Source organism: Rousettus aegyptiacus, unplaced genomic scaffold (assembly GCF_014176215.1).
Source record: "Rousettus aegyptiacus isolate mRouAeg1 unplaced genomic scaffold, mRouAeg1.p scaffold_m13_p_2, whole genome shotgun sequence".
Classification (NCBI taxonomy): Eukaryota; Metazoa; Chordata; class Mammalia; order Chiroptera; family Pteropodidae; genus Rousettus; species Rousettus aegyptiacus.
The window spans coordinates 174024455-174040929 of record NW_023416295.1 but is presented as its reverse complement, the minus strand read 5'-3'; the positions used below and the strand labels follow the sequence as shown (position 1 = coordinate 174040929).

The window sequence follows — 16475 nt, the reverse complement described above, 5'->3', positions numbered from 1 at the left end:
AGGACAGAACGGCCACCATGCGATCCGAGAAGCCAGCGCTCCGCGGCGTGGGGCCTGCGGTCTGCACACGGGGGACGGCGGGCGGGAGGGGCGTCTTCTCAGCACCCCTGCGTCTGCATGCCCTCTCCCCAGCATGTGACCTGAGGGCTGCGTGTGGTGACAGTCCCCAGGCCCTCGCCTAGCGCTGCCCAAAGTCAAAGCCCCGTAAATACCACTCCCTTCCCTCCACCAAAGCCCTGACCAGTCAAACCCCGGAAACCAGGGGTAAAAGTACCCCTCAAAGACCCCCGCTGCTCTGAGCACCCCGATTCTAGCACTGGCCGAGTGATGGCTCACGGCAGGGGTCAGAGGAAACACAGTGGGCGCTCGACGAGCACCCGTCAAAGCACAGTCCACCCTCAGTTCTCATGGATCCTGCGTGTGCGAATTCACCTCCTCACTAACGTTGATTTGGGAGCCCCGGATCGGAAGTCACGGCACGCACGGTCCTCTGCAGACAGGCGCTGGGCAGAGAAAACCCTAAGGAACCCAAGGTGCACATTCCCGGCCGAGATCCGCCGAGGCGACGGACCCCCGCCCCCCCCCCCCCGCCCTGCCAAGATCCGCCCAGGCGGCGGACCCCCGTCCTGTTTCAGCCCTTCCGTTGCAAACAGGTGTCATTTTCACAGTCTATTTAGTGCCACATAGTTTCTCATTTTTGTGCTTTTGGGGTTGTTTTTCGTTTGTTTGTTTCATGGTTTGAAATGGCCCCGAGCGCAGTGAAGTGCTATCTAGTGTCCCCAGGACGGCAGGCTGTGTGCTGGGCAGGCTTGGTTCAGGTCAACCTACAGTGCTGGTGGTGCCGAGTTCGGTGTTCACAGAATCAGCAACGTATACTCCATGCGGAGTCTTTAAACAGAAACAGACAGGAAACAAAGTTATTTATTGATCCGTTGACCTGGCCACTGTCCAAGACCGCGAGCCCGCGCACCCCCCGGGGCCGCAGCGATGTTGCTGATCAGCGTTCTTGGTGACTTTGCGGAACGTAATGAGCATGAACGTGAGGCTGGACTGTGTTCAGGGAGCTACGGACGGACCCCGGAACCTCGCTCCGCTGACTCGGCACCTCCTCCCATCCTGCACTACTTCTTCCTTTGTTTTAATTCACTGAAAATTATTTAATTTATTTAGATTTTTACATCTATTTACACTTAATTTACTTAAGTCTAGCTGGTATGCAATATTATATTCATTTCCGGTGCACGATATAGTGACCCGGCGTTTACACACCTTACAGCGCGATCGCCACACTATGTCGAGTAGTCAGTCCTCTGTCACCGTGCAAACTTGTCACAATATACTACTCTTCCTGAGTGACAGCAAACCATAGCTCCTTGGCCTGTGCTCACAGAAGGCAGGTTCAGTCCTGCGGTTGTCTAGGTCTAGGTGTCGAATCCAGCTGTGTTACCGGGTGACACTGACCCAGTTAAGTCCCACTGGGTGCACCTGGCACCCGGCTCTGGCGACTCACACCCACGCCGGCACACAGGGACTTCTGGACAGACCCCCGAAGGTCCCGGCTTCAACCCTCTTTCTCACAGCCGATTTCTTTCGCTTCCGGCTCAGTCCAAGTTTCCTCTGCTCAGACATTCAAAAAAGCGTCCCATGGGAAGCCCCAGATGTGGGAGACACCCCTCCGTGACGATCAGCCCCGAAATCCTCACGCGGGCAGCCACCTGCCGCTCCCGAGCCCGTCCCGCCTTCTCAGAACACACGCGATGCTCCCTCTGGTGACAAGCAGTGAGGGCCAAAGCTGCACCCCGGGACGCTCGCACCTGCCCCCCGCCATGCTAAGCCAGCGCGCCTCGGAGAGAACTCTGTTTCAGACCACATGACGGCCGCCTTTACATCTGTCGAGTGACATGTCCTCTGCACCTGTCAAACGAGCCGAGTGAGACGTCTAAGAAGAGATGGATGACATCTTTCCTCTAGCCAATATGATCAATATCCGTGATATTCTGAATTTACACGGCATTTTGTGGCGATGGCTTAAGCCCAGGAATGAGACACTGTATCAGCTCATTGCATTTCCGCAGGCTGGAGGGAGCCGTGTTTATCTTGGAGGCTCGTATGTTGCGGGGGGGGGGGTAGGGGTGGGGAGGGGGACTGCTCTTTATTTTACTGCTGAAAAATTGTATAGAAATCATAAAGCAGACGTTAATCTAAAAGGACGTATCGATGTGTCAGCTGCGGGCCCCGTGCAAACACAAGCCTCACAGTCGCTTTCAAATGAAAAGAAAACAAACCGATCTCCCGTCTCCCTGCAAAACCAAGAGCGGTCTTCAAGCTGAACCACGGAACGTGCACAACCGAGATAAAACGTGGTCGACGAGGCGTTTGCCGTGTATCCCCGCCACGCCTCATCTATGGACAGAGCGGTCACAGAAACACGTTTCTTAAAAAGCAGGCTTTAGGCATCTGCTAGGCGTGCGGTGCTGTGGGTGAACCGTGTCCGCCCCAACGGCACGTCCCCCGGGAATCTGTGACTGCGATCTAATTTGGAGACAGGGCCTGCATGCTGGGTTAAGATGGGTCGCACGGGATTCGGGTGGGCCCGGCCAGTGCCCCTGCAGACACGTGGCCACAGACACACGCAGAGGGAGAAGGCCATGTGCCGACAGCGGCCGAGAATGGCGTGCTGTCTGCACGGGCCCAGGACTGGGGGACCACCAGGAACTAGAAAAGGCGAGGAAGGATCCCTCGCTCCCAGCCCGGCCAGAGGGCGGAGACACGGGGTCCCAGCCACACCTCAGACACACTGTCGGCTGCGAAGTGGGCACTACGTGCTACTCATGGTCAGCTTGGCTAAGGCAGATACTCCGAGACAGGTCTTTTCAGAGCCCTGATGGACTCAGGCTTCAGATCATGACCCGGGCCACAAATGGCCCTGGGGTGCCTGCCAGGATGGGGGGCTCCTCCCGGGGCAGGGGGCGCCTCCTGGGGCACGGCACGCCAGCCCACCCCGGGCCCCCCATGACCTTTCCTCTCATCTCTGGATTTTCTGTAAATGCGAATTATTTTTAGCAGCCGTGACTGCTCTACACTCACGGCATTAGTTTTAGAACCAAAGAATCCCATGATCCTGGCTCATCAAATTATCCTTCGTCTTCACAAATATTTATTGAGCACACCGCCATGTGCCATTAGCCTCCTTGGTACATTACGTTTTTCGAAACATAATTTACTTGGCTAATGATCACAAATGCCCTAATTTCTTCTACTCTTAAATGTGTTTAATTTTCCCAGAAGTGGAACGACACGCTTACAAGCGGAGCGTTTTCGCCAGGTTCAGACGGGAGGGCCGCGGAGACAGGATGAACGGCGCCTCGCAGGGGCCGTCCCCGGGCATGGGAGCCACCCCACGACCTGGTGCTGTCCCCGTGCCCTGACCACTCGGAGGGGTCGGGGAACTTGCCACGTCAGCCTCGGGAGGCGTGGGGCACCGGGAGGCTGGGCAGCTCGGCCTGGCATCCTCTCCCTTCAGCACTCGCTCTCCTGCCTCTCACTCCAAACTCAGCCGAGGGCCGTCCTCCCGCAGCCCAGGCACCGAATCGCCCTCCGCCGAGCTCCGAAGCGACAGCATTCCCGGCGCGGATCGGACATGAAGGCAGGCGGGGTGGCTGCGCCACGCGGCAAGGCTGGGCCGCTGGAGGCCAGCGATGAGCCGGGCCGGCTCCGGGCGCATAACGGTCAATGTTAGGCAGTGGCGAACGACGTCCTGGAAAGCATGGCTGACCGCCAGCAAGGCGGAGAAATGCTGAGCGCGCGGTCAAGGCGGGGCGGGGCCCCTCTGCCGGGGTACGGGGGACCTTACCTCAGTCAAGGGGTAGGACCGAGGGTAATTTCATTATTCTTGACACTGCCTACGTACGCTCTCTGTATGTGCAACGCACTTCACGGTATTCGTTCACTTATTTTTTAACCGTGGAAAAGTATACCGAACACTTACATTTTAACCATTTCTTAGGGCAGCTCAGTGGCATTAAGGAGATTCACACTGCAGGGCACTCGTTGCCACCATGCAACCACTGAACTTTCTCCTCGTCCCGGACTGACACTCGGCCCCCGTCCAACGCCAACTCCCCGTCCCCGTTTCTCCCCGCCCCCGCCCTTCCCCCTTCTGTCTCTACGCATCTGCTCTGCGGACCGCATCTCGGCGGAATCACACAGGATTCGCCTTTTCTGTGACCGGCTTGCTTCGCCGAGCATAACGGTCCCCAGGTTCATCGGTGCCGTGGCCACCCTCAGTCTCCAGCCTCGTCGGGCTCGCGTCGCACCCCGCTGCGTGGATGCGGCACCTCGTGTTGATCCGCGCGTCGGCTGATAGACACGTGGCTTTTGTGAATCACGTTGCTATGTCGCTGTGTGTTTTCTAACGACCGTGTTCCCCAGCGGGAGCGAGTTAGCTCAACGACACACACACTGGGTACGTCCCGGGGGCCAGGCCCTTCGCAACCCTCGCTCGCGGAACGCCGTCGTGGGGTGCCTATCTGCACAGCCCCTACTCAACCCAGGGGTCACCGTAAAAAACGCAGGTAGCCATGACAGTATTTGAAACGGCCGCATCCCTCTGAGAACATTCTAGAAGTAGAAGAGGTCATATAAACGTGTTTTTTTTTTTTTCAAAGTGCAGCTGCTGGGGCCACCTAGTTTTGTAGAAAGGTGCCACCGGGCCACGGCCACACCTGCGTGCTGAGGCATCGTCCGTGGCTGCCTCACGCCAGGGGCACACCCAGCTCGCTCCAGAGTCCGACGCCTCACGAGGCCTACACCTCCTGCTCTTTGGACCTTCACAGAAAAAAATTACTGTTTTTTCAATGATTAATAGCAATCATAAAGCAATTTTTTCATATTTTTAAGGGGCAGAGAACTTAGGGCTGGGGTGACGGCAGGAACGTGAGTTCTCATTTATTTTGTCCAGCATGCTCAGAATCAGGTGAGGAAAGTAGGTCTAGACCCTCCAGGCCCCCCTGGGTTCACCAGGCAACAGTTCATGCAAGCGCAGGCTCGCGCTCGGCGCCCACGGCACCTCTGGGGGCAGAACCTTCACGGGGCACTTCCGGCTTAGTTCCTGGAACCCGACCTACCTGCGACCTTCCAGTTTCACTGACAGCCTCACTGGCTGGAGAGCAACCAAGGGAGGGTCCAAGGCCGGATGGAGGCTGTCAGCGTCCTGTGGTCACTGCTTTGAAGGATCCAACCTGGGAGGCTTGAAACAACAGACATTTCTTCCCCCTCCCCCACCATTCTGGAGAAGCCGACCTCTGGGTGAGGGGCAGGGCCACGCTCTCTGATGGCCCCGGGGGAGGGGCCTCCCTTGCCCTTTCTGGGGCCCGATGGTGGCCGTCAGCCCTTGGCATCCTTCCTCAGCCCGTGGCCACGTCGCTGCGGTCTCTGCCTCCACCTTCATATGGCCTCCTCTCCTGAGTGACTGTGTCTGACTTGGGCCTCCAGTCATATTGCGTGTGGGGCTCAGCCCACACTGGGATGACATCATAACGTCCACCTTTATCACATCTGCAAGGGCCTCATTTCCAAATAAGGTCGCAGCCCTGGGCTCCAGAGATTAGGGCTCAAGCACCTCCTCTGGGGACCAGGGGACACGATTCGCCCGTGCCCTTCCTTCCCCAGCTCCTTCTGGGGCGAGCATCATACCAGCACGTCAAAGTGGATCCTGGCGAAAACATCACTTAACCAGTGCGATGCCAACTATATGCAGCGCTCCTCCCATGGAGAGGGGACGGGGACAGCCGTGGCCAAGCCGGAGACCAGCACAGCCTGGCCCACTCGGCACCGTCACTGCCCACGGGCTCCCTGGCGCCCGGAACCGCGCACCTGGCCCCTGTCGGGGCTGGGTCTACCAGGCTTCCTCAGCGGCCAGCGCCCAGGGATGGAGGTGCAGGCCGTTCCCAGTGGCAGCGGAACCAGCAGGGCACCCTCCGATCCTACGAAGCCCTCAGCGCCCGCCCACGGCCTGAGAGACGGCTCGGCGCGTCTGGAGCCTCCGGCTCGCTGCGTGAGACAGCGGCGAACTTGCAGCCACGAAGCACGTGTCCGTCTTTGATTGCGTGGCACCTGTCCACGGAGACCCTTCCCACTAACCTGGCTAAGGTGTCAGGTAGGAACAGGGTCACTACTCCCTACTCAGCACAGATGGGGCTCAGGAAGCCGGCAGCCCCGGAAGTCGGTCCGCCGCACCTGCGAGGGGCATCACGGGACACGGGGGGGAATGAACGGCCGGCCCGGCTGCCATTCCCACTTCTCTGCCCAAGTGTCTCCTCCGTGCACGCTCCTGGTGACACACCTGTGTGCCGTGAGGTGACACGGGACGGTTCACGAGGCCCTCTCTCACACACTGACACATCTACTCCCCCAAACAATCCTGGGGATTGAAAAGTCCTCCGGGTCAGCTCAGCGTGACCGAGCCAGGACAGGACGAGTGACCCAGACCCTGTCTCCCCCCTACCCGTGGGCGGCATCCGGGGTCTTAGCGGGTTCAGAATATCGTGGAGGGGGGAGGGGAGGTTTGGAATTGCTTTTTCATTAACATGTAAGACAGAAAGAGGACGGAACACATACCTCACATCTAGGGAGTAGAATCTATGCTGTACACTGGGGGTCAGCAAACCAAATCCGGCCCCTGGCCTGTTCTGGTAAATAATAAAACTTTATTGGAACACAGCCGTGCCCACGCGCTTAGCATTTTCTACGGTTGCTCGTCTGCTGCAGCGGCAGAGTTGAGTAGTCACTGAAAGTTCACTGTCTGGCCCTTTACAGTAAAAGCTGACACACTCTGCTGCGGACCAAGACTGTGAAGGGAGGACAGGCTCTGGACCAGTCCAGACACAGACGCACCCCCCGGGGGAGCGGAGACATGCGCACACCAACCCCACCACGCCCCATGGAGACGCATGCGCACGCACACCCCTGCGGAGCGAGACGTGCGCGCACCCCTGAAAGGATGGAGACGCACGTACCCCTGCAGAGCGGAAACGCGCACACGCACCTCCGGAAGGATGGAGACGCGCGCACGCGCAGCCCCCGGGGAGTGGAGACGCGCGCACGCACACCCCTGCGGAGCGGAGATGCACGTGTACCCCCGGGGCCTCGTGTGCCCTGGTATCCAAAGGGAAACGGGCTCACCGTTCATGGTGGGCAGGGGAACCCCTAAGATCCGACCCCAGCAGCGACGAAAGAGCGGAGTCGGAGGCCGGACCTGCCTGGACGCTGGAGTCCCCGCCGTGGGTCCAGATGACGAGCCCGAGTCCCAGGCGGTGTCTCCGCCTTTCACAGGAACCAAGCCCCGGTTCGGGGTGACCCTGCAGGGCTACTGCAGTCCCTGAAGTTCCTCGCAACGCACAGCCAGCGAGGGGCCCTGGAAATTGTGCTCGAAGTCGGACCATTCCGACACCGAGAAAAATGAAAAGCCAACCGACGGGCCCGCCACAGCGGCGAGGACGGGGCCACGGCGGCCTTTGACCGCTGGGGAAATCTGCTCTACCCCAGGATGCGGTCCGTCCGTGCTTTGTGTGCGTGTCGCCTGCTGCCTTTCAGATGCTTCTAGACCGGCGACACCCAGATTCGGTCAGACCGGAGCGAACCTTGAGAACCTGCCTTGCTGACTGCCCATCGCGTTCCTGGCCCGCGTTGCTTGTTCTGACACATCCCGAGCTGGCCGGAATCTACTGGGGACCGTCCTGAGTGCAAAGCCCACTCGACGTGAGACCCAGCTCCCCGCGGCTCTCAGGGCCTCAGTTTCCTGCTCTGCAAAATGAGGCTCGGTTTTCATTTATCTTGGAAGGTGACACAGGCCAGAGCAGCTGCGGAGCCAGATAGCCTGGACCTGCGCCCGAGTCCCGCGGCCACACGGCTGGGACACGGCGGTGTGGGAGTCACGTAATCATCACAGTTGCTGCCCACCCCAGCGACAGGATGTGACATGACAGACTGAGGGTGCACCTGTGGCCTGACCCCAACGTTCCGTCTTTCTGGGGCTGACTCAGTGGAGGCGGGTGGGAGATGGGGCTCTCCACCCCCCACCCCTGTGATGCTCACTGCAGGGATGTGAGCCGGGGCTGGGCGGGGTCACGCCAGCAGCCGGATCCGCAGCTCAGGCCTCCTGGAGGCCTCGCCCTTCTGTCCTTTGTAAGGCTTGTTCCCTAAGCCAGCCCTTTCCCGCTTGAAACAATGCCAGCTGGGTCTCTGTCACCACAGGATCCCATGCAGAGCTGAGACGTCCCCTCCACTCAGACGTGACAGTTTCCTTAAATCCTAGCGCAAGGCTCCGGGCCCTGGCCTCTGTCTCGTTTTCTGTTCTCTTTTTTCTTTTTTTGCAGGGGAAAGTGTGTTGTTTGCTGGGCTCTTGGCGAGGGCTGTTCGCACACATCTCCGGCGTGGAAAAGCCCTGGGGTGCCCGTGGGAGGGGGACGCCCATGACCGGGGACCCCAGCACTGATGCAGCCCCCCCACGATTAAGGGCTCTGCTTCCCCTGTCACGATGCAGCAAAGCCAGGTGGCGTGATCCACTCCGCCATGTCTCCTGCACCCCGAGAGGAGGCCGGGTAAAGGAGTTGAACGCCCTAGGCCCTCGGGTGCTGGTCCTTGACCTGACAAGACAGTGCCACCCCCACCACCAGCGGTCACAGCCAGCGAGGGGCCGAGACCCACCTGAACTCACCCCCCGCCCCACGCCCCCGAGCTCCAGCCACGTGAGCTGTGGTCGCATCCTGGGGCTGCAGCCGCGAGGTCCCACGGACCAGAGACTTCGATGGCAGAAATTTACAACCTCGTGGTTGGCAGGCCGGAGTCCAAGGCCAAGCTGCGAGCAGGGCCACCTTCTTCTGGAACCTCCTCCTCCTCCCCCTCCTCCTCCTCCTCAGCATGCGGGTGGCATCGTCCCCTCCAGCGTCGACCCCTCCCTCGACTCCGCGTGGTCTTCCACCACCCCCCCCACTCCATCTGTGTCCTCAGGTCCTTTTGTAAGGACACCGTTCACACTGGACTAGGGCCCACCCCCATGACCTCACTCCAGCTGGGTCATCTCTGTAAAAACCCTCTCTCCAAACAAGGCCACACCGTGACACACTGGGGTTAGGACCGAGGGGACATGACTCACGGTCTCCTCCCCCCGCCCCCACCTCTCGGCCTTCCCGCACGCTGTTCCCCCTGCCGGTTCCCCATCCTCCCACTAACTCTGACTCACCCTCCAGCTCAGAATGTAAGGACCACTTCTGCAGGGGAGCCCCGCCCCGACCCCAGGCCAGGGTGGGGCCCACCACATGCTCTGAGGTTCCTTCGGCCCTGGGCATGGTGGAGAGTCCAGTCCGACTCCCGACTTTTCTAAGACCTCCCGAGGGCGGGGTCTTTGCGAGGCACATGCTAGGCTCTATTCCCAAGGCCTGCCCCACAAACGTTGGCCAAAGGAGCAAATGAATGAATGAATGAATGCGTCACTCACTCCATTTCCACCTCGTTCCTTACAGAGGGTAGCTGGGGGAACCACGGCCACCCCCCGCAGTGGCCTCGGGGTCGCTAAGCGCTCTCCTGGGCTTCCACCATGCTTCCGATGTGCCGTCCCCTGACGCCTCTGGCAGGGAGGCCGAGCGGGCCTCTCGCACCCATTGCACAGACGAGGAAGCCAAGGCCGGGGGCAGCAGCCCCTCCCCAGCGTGACAAGGGCGCGCGCAGCCCAGTAGCTGGGGGTGCAGGCTCGGCGGGGCCCCGGCTCCTCCACCTACACCGCGGGGCCCTGGGGCAACACGCCCATCCTCTCTGTCCTCGAGGCCCCTCGCCTGTGAAATGGGGCCACAGCGAGGACCCAGGCGTCGGGAGCGGGAGTGAGCCGAGCAGCGGTGAGGACGGAGAGGACGGTGCTGGCTCAGGCGAAGCCCTCGGATCGGAGGCTGACAAACCGCGACGCCCGGCCTGGGCTCCCCGCGCAGGCCCCGAGCTCGGCCCTTCCCTGCGGCCTCGCTTCACCCCAGAGCCACGGAGGCGAGGCCGCGCAGCCCCCGCCTTCCCAGATAAGGGCCCCGAGGCTCCGGTCAGCAGGCTCTGGCCTCGGCCTCCAGGTCCCCAGCCATACTCCACCCCCCACACACGCTGTCTCGGACCCGTGAACACCTCGAGCTGGTGCGAACGCCCCGTGGTCTGGCCCAGACTCCGGCCCGGGACCTCCCGCGGTGAGCACGCCACCCCGGCCAACGCGAGCAGAGCAACACGCCGCCCTCTGCGCCTCCTCCCGTCAGCGGCATGCAGGGGGTCTGTGTACGGAGATGACGTGCAATCAGGGCAGTCGGCGGCGGCAGCTCAACGATTGTCACCGCACCGTCCTTTGTGCCGGGACCTCTGCTCTGTCGGACTTGCCAGGGGGCCACCTGAGAGCGACTTCGTCTATCTCCTGTGGTCAGCACCCGCCCCCCATCAGCCAAGCCCAGCCGGGGCACACTCGCTGGCTGCCATCCACCCCCAACCACGAGGGCGAGACCCCGGCGAGGAAAAATGGCAAGAACTGGGCCAGTGGGCATCGGGGAGGCGCCCGGCACTGCCCGGCTGCCCCGGCACGGAACACGATCCCTCTGCGACAGCCCCAAACGCACAGACCACCCACCCAGCGGGAGTCCAAGTGGGGAGGCAAACGCCTCACACCGGGAACCGCAAAACTCCGCCGAAGGAATTAAAGAAGAAAGTCCCGAATAAGCGGAAAGACATCGAGTTCATGGGTCGCAAGGCTGAATGTGGCTAAAAGGGCGATTCTACCCCCGAAGCAATCTTCAAATTCAAGGCAATCCCAGTGACAGCTTTTATGGAAAGAGGAAAACCCACCTTAAAATCCCTATGGAATCTCACTCCACTGGCTCCTGTCCCAGCCTGGTACCTGGTCTCGCGGGAACTCGCATGCACTGACGAAGGACCGCAGGACTGACCAATGAACGACAATGAACAAACGAGAGCTGAGAAGCCAGGCGGGACCTTAGATACCAGACCCCGTAATAATAGCCCTGAAAAGTACTTGGGCCCCCTACCCCCCCGACACCCACCGATGCGTGTTCCCCCACCGATGCGTGTTCCCTCGTTGCGTCTCCAAGAGCAACATTTTGAAACTATTACCTTGACCCGCCGGGTCACACGATCAGTAATCGTGACTGGCACATTACTCCGACGAAATGGAACAGAATGGAAAAGGTCCATGTGCTTCCCTCACAGGAAGATATTATTTCATGAAACTTTTTAAGATAGATATATGATAGATCGGAATAAACGCACGCTTGAACCAGCGTCTCTATGTAAAATGCCTATTTTACCGTGGGTCATGGTAAAATGAGCAAACAAACAAACAAATACATAAATACGTTTGTTTAACAGCCACCGTCTCAGCTGCAAGGTTCCTGACCATCTGTTGACCCTTTAAGAACCTGATCAGAGTCTCCTTCCCAAGCACGCAAGGTCAGGTGAAACTGGGCACGCGACTTCCGGGGGTCCCCATTCTCGCTCGCCCAAGCCCGCCCCCCGGGCAGTGCCAGCCCAGGCAGAGCCTGCCGTGGGACAGCTGCCAGAGAAAGACGAGGAGGAAGACCCAACATTCCCATGGGTCCCTACTCGCCAGCCTCACCACCAGGTTAAAGACCCGCCTTGCGAACACGCAAGGATGCTGACGTGCAGCTGGAGGGAACTCCCCGACCTGACCGAGCAGCCCGGAAGCACTCGGCAGCATGAACTCGTATTCCATACAATTCGTCCTTTTAAAATGTGCCATTCAGTGGTTTGGGGCATGTTCACAGGTCACGGGACCATCAACATTGTCAAATTGGGAATGTTTTCGTCACCTCCAAAAAGAAACTGTGCCCCTCAGCAGCCCCACCCCACCCCTCCTCCCCGCAGCCCCCCGCGATCTCTAACGTCCTCTCCGTCCCTGCAGACTTGCCCGTTGTGGACAGCCCACGTCAGTGGGATTCGATACCATGTCACCTTTTGTGTCTGGCTTCTTTCACCAAGAATACTGTCCCCCAGGCTAATCCGTGAGGTAGCACATGTTGGCACTTAGTTCCTTTTCCTTGCCAAATAGTATTCCGTCGTATGGACAGGCCGTGTTTATCCGGGGGTTGTTCCTACTTCGAGGCAATAATGAATGAGGAGCGGAGAGTGTTGGCATAAATCTTAAAGGGACATGAATCTCCTTCGGCGACAGCACTCACGCTCTAGTTCTTTCTGATCAAGCATTTACAAAAAAGACATTCTTTTTTTTTTTCTCCAAGAGCTCTCCCAAACAAGGCAATTAGGAATAGCCTACAAGCAGGGCTCTAAGAAAGAAAAACGAAATAACGATTGTAGAAATATGTCCTTGCAATGAGGCCCAAGGGAAAAAAAAAATAAAATAAAATAAGATAAAAGCGAAGCCCAGCTGCACACAGTAAGATTGAAATCCCGTATGCTGCTCCAACAAAATTTCAAATCATTAAAATCTCATTATACTAATAATATGTTTTCCTGATAGACTTTGCAAAAACACTCTCTTCCCCCTAAAAAGTGCAGGCATTCTCAGAAGCAGCGGTGCTTTTGAAGAAGATGGGGACACAGATCCCAGGGCGCTGGGTCGCCCCAGCCCATCTCTGTAAATGCTTGCAGCCCGGACCTGCCCAGGCGGCAGGCAGCAATCACAGCGGACGTAAAGGAAGAGTCTGTGGAGCTCCGTCCCCTTGCCACCGGCCTGTCCCCTGGTCTCTGCCCCTGCACCTCGTCTCTGTTTGATGGGTAAAGCGGGGACCGGCAAGAGTTGTAATAACATCGATGATAAGAACGCTGGCTAACAGCTGTGGAGGGCTTTCTACTTGTCTAGCCCAAGCACCTCCCTGGTACTTTATTATTAAAATGTCCGAACACATAGACCCGCGTGAGGAAGTCGACAGTGACCACCTGGACACCCGCGGTCCGCCGCCGCCACCTTTCCGCATCCATCCATCCCTCCACCCAGCAGCCCACCTGTCCGCACATCCTGTCCCTGCCATAACGAATCGCCATGAATTCAGCGGCTTAAAAAATAAATAAATAAATAAATAAATGAGCCTCCAAATGTATCATCTTACGCTTCCGGAAGTCGGACGTCCAACACGGGTTTCGCTAGCTAAAATCAAGGTGTCAGCAGGCCGCGTTCCTTCCCGGGGCTCGGGGAGAGCGCCGCTCCGCGTTTCCAGGTGCTCACGCTCCTCGCCGGCACCCCACATCGCTCCAGCCTGTTCCGCTGACAGATGATTGGGATAAGCACCTCCTCTCAAGAGCCTTAACTTTAGCACACCTGCGAAGCCCTCTTGCCACGTAAGGTGACGCGTCCTCAGGCCCCAGACACTGGACCGTGGGCAGCGTTGGGCGCGGTTATTCAGCTCGCCGTACCGTCACCTCGACTTTTTACACGTTTCAAAGTAAGTTGCAGACGGGAGGCACCTTTCCACCTTTCTGTCGCCCCTATACATCTGAATAACTAGAGTTCAGTATTTACTTATAGTTCTTTTTAAAAATTTTTTTCAGTTAAAATTTGCGTGCAATGAAATGCACATTCTTAAGTGCCCGTCGTGACAGACTCATGCATCTGCGGATCTCAAACCCCTGTCAAGATAGAGGATGTTTTCAGAGTCAGAAAGTTCCGTCCTGTTCCTTCCTGTCAAGTTCCATCTCCGCCCCAGAAGCAACAACCAGAGATCAGTTTCGACCATCGGCCGACTGCGTGTCAACGGAATTGCGCAGTGCGCGCTGGGGTCCGGCCGCCTTTGCTAGCTAGGCGGGGGCGTTTTGAGTCACCTTCTTGTCATATGTATTAGCTCTTCAGTCCTTCTTCTTGCCTGCGAGCATCCTGCCCCGTGAACATTCCCCCGACCACTTCTCCGTCGTCTGTGCATGGACACTGAGCTGTTCCCAGGATGTTCGGCTGTGAACATCCCAGCATAAGTCTTCTCACGCTCACAGGTTTCCATTCCGCTTGAGCAAACACATTGGGATTGCTGGATTGTGGTGGGGGTGGGGAACGTGTCCAGCTCTTAAAGAAATTCCCCAACTACTTCCTGCGAGACGACAGCCCCGTAGCCGCGCACCCCAACGTGTTCCACGCCTCGCCAAGTCTTGGTGTGATCACTTTAAGCCGTTCTGCTAGGTGTGGAGTGAGTGTGTGGCCTCCGGTTCCCATTTGTGGCTCATTTCCCGAGTGACTAATGACGCTGAGGCCTTTTCCAGATGCATGTGGGCCATTCGTGCGTCTTCTTGGCTGGAGCGTCTGTTCAACTTATTATCTATTCTTTTACTAGGTTGTCTGTCTTTTTAGTACCGAGTTGGAGGAGTTCTTTACGCATCCTGGACACCAGTCCTTTATCAGAGGTGTGTTTTGGGAATTGTGATAGTTGGGATTTATAATAAGAAATAAATAGATTTGGTCTCGATCCCAGTTCTTGGCCTAGAGAGTGGTAAAGGTGTTTTTTGTTATGTTAACGAGGTGACTTCTGGAAAAAAAACCCCATGTAACCTAAGGAGGGAGGCTGGTTGCCAGGGGAACCAATGGGCGCTTAGAGAGTTGGTACTTTCCATCCCACCCTAGGACCTGGCGTGGGCGTTGGGGTGGGGGAACGGCGAATTGAGTTCAACCTCCAACGGCCAGTGGTTTAATCAATCAGCCTCTCTAATGAAGCCTCCATAAAAACCCAAAAGGTCCGTCCGGTTCAGAGAGCGTCCTAGTTGGCGAGCCCGTGCAGACGCAGGGAGAGTGACAGTCCCCTCCCCCACCCTGTGCCTGATGCATCTCTTCCATCTGCCTGTACCTGAGCTGCATCCTTTATCGTAAACTGGTAATCTAGCAAGTAAAATGTTTCTGAGCTCCCGCGAGCCACTCTAGCAAATTAATCAAACCCGAGGAGGAGGTGGTGGGAACCCCTGATTTATAGCCTTTCGGTCAGAAGCACCTGGCTTGTGATTGGTGTCTGAGGTAAGGGGCAGTCTTGTGGGACAGGGCCCTTAACGTGTGGGATCTGACACTGTCTCTGGGTAGATAGTGTCAGCGTTGAGTTGAACCGTGGGGTCCCCGGCTGGTGTCGGAGAATTGTGCAGTGTGGGGGGGAAGCCCATGTGGAATCGGTGTCAGAACCACAGCTGGCGATCGGAAGGGGAAGTGGTACCAGAATCATGTGACTGTTTCCTCCCACTCCATGGCTGGGCTGGGCCCGATGTCAATGACATCATTTCATTCAATAACTCACTTAATTCCCCAATAACCCTGCGAGTCGAGTACGCTTTACAGAAGAGGGGCGTGGGCACAGAGCGGGGACTTACTTACCCAAGGACAAAGCCTTAGAAGGCAGTGGGATCGGTCCAGACCCTGGAGTCAGGCCCTGAGACTGGCCAGTGGCTGTGACTCCTACAGACCACCTCCTTCTTACTTGGCAAACACATAGAGGCCACCTCGGGTGACCCAAGAGCAGGCCTCATTATCGTCTCCCAAGATGGGGAGATGCCAGGCCCGGGGGCACTGGCACGGAGCCAGCCACCAGCAGCAGGAATGCACGGGACGTGGGCTGTGAGTTGGCACAGAGTCGCCCCCACCTTGGGAGGCCGACATGAAGGCCACGGGGCAGACAGGCTCCAGAATGTGAGGGCCCAAGCCGGGAAGACGGAGGGACGCTGGCCAGGGGCCAGGCAGGCAGTGCGGGCCAGGCAGGGGCTGGGCCTGGTCCAGGCGTGGCATGAAGCCGCCGGTTCCGCCTTCCTTCTGTTAACGCCAACCAGCCCCATTTGGCACAAAACGGATCTCGTTTGTCCCCTCCGGGTGCAGCTCGAGTGCCAGGAACGGGATTGGCTTTACCAGGAGCCAGCTGGGACGGCTTCTCACATTTGACTCACTCTTGCTGTTTAGTGAGGCTGGTGGCAATCGCGCGCCAGACTGTCAGGGCCGACATCTCAGCGGCTAGCCACGTGACCTCCGCCTGCAAGAGCTTTCACTCCTCCGGGCCTCGGTTGGTTCCTCTGCAAAATGGGGCTGAGCACGTGGTGCCTACTCGCCGGCTCTGCGTGAGGACGGAACGAGGTCGCAGGCGGAGGGTCGAGCAGCGTGCCTGGAACGCCACGCACACGTGCCCGACGAGGCTCAGCCGTGAGCGTAACAACCGTAGACTCCATGTTGCTGTCGCTTTTTTTTTTTTTAAGTCTTTTAACTTTTTTTTTTTTAACCGCCTCTCGGATGCTCTTCTGTATTTGTTAAGCGCGGGTTCTCTAAGGCCTTACTTTGAAAGGCGATGTTACTTTTCAAAAAAAGAAAAAAACGGAAGGATGAAGACACTTCAAATTACGTTTGGGGAAAAAAGGTCCCTCAAATCTCATTCACACCAACAGTCGATTCTGAACATCCTTCGCCTGGCGACCCCCTTTCCCCAGCCTGCTCAGAGGACTCTGTCCACACGTGTAAA

The 16475-nt window shown here is 57.9% G+C and overlaps 1 protein-coding gene and 1 long non-coding RNA gene across 2 annotated transcripts in view; both read right to left on the bottom strand.

The window, feature by feature from the left end:
* The window catches only part of PARVB (parvin beta), a 79797-nt gene that overhangs the window by 54732 nt on the left and 8590 nt on the right, over positions 1-16475 (bottom strand). The window lies entirely within an intron of this gene.
* LOC107505538 lies at positions 657-5867 on the bottom strand. Its single transcript, XR_001595725.2, has 2 exons — positions 5127-5867; positions 657-888 (listed from the first exon to the last, which is right to left on the bottom strand). It is a non-coding gene; the product is annotated as an uncharacterized LOC107505538 (long non-coding RNA).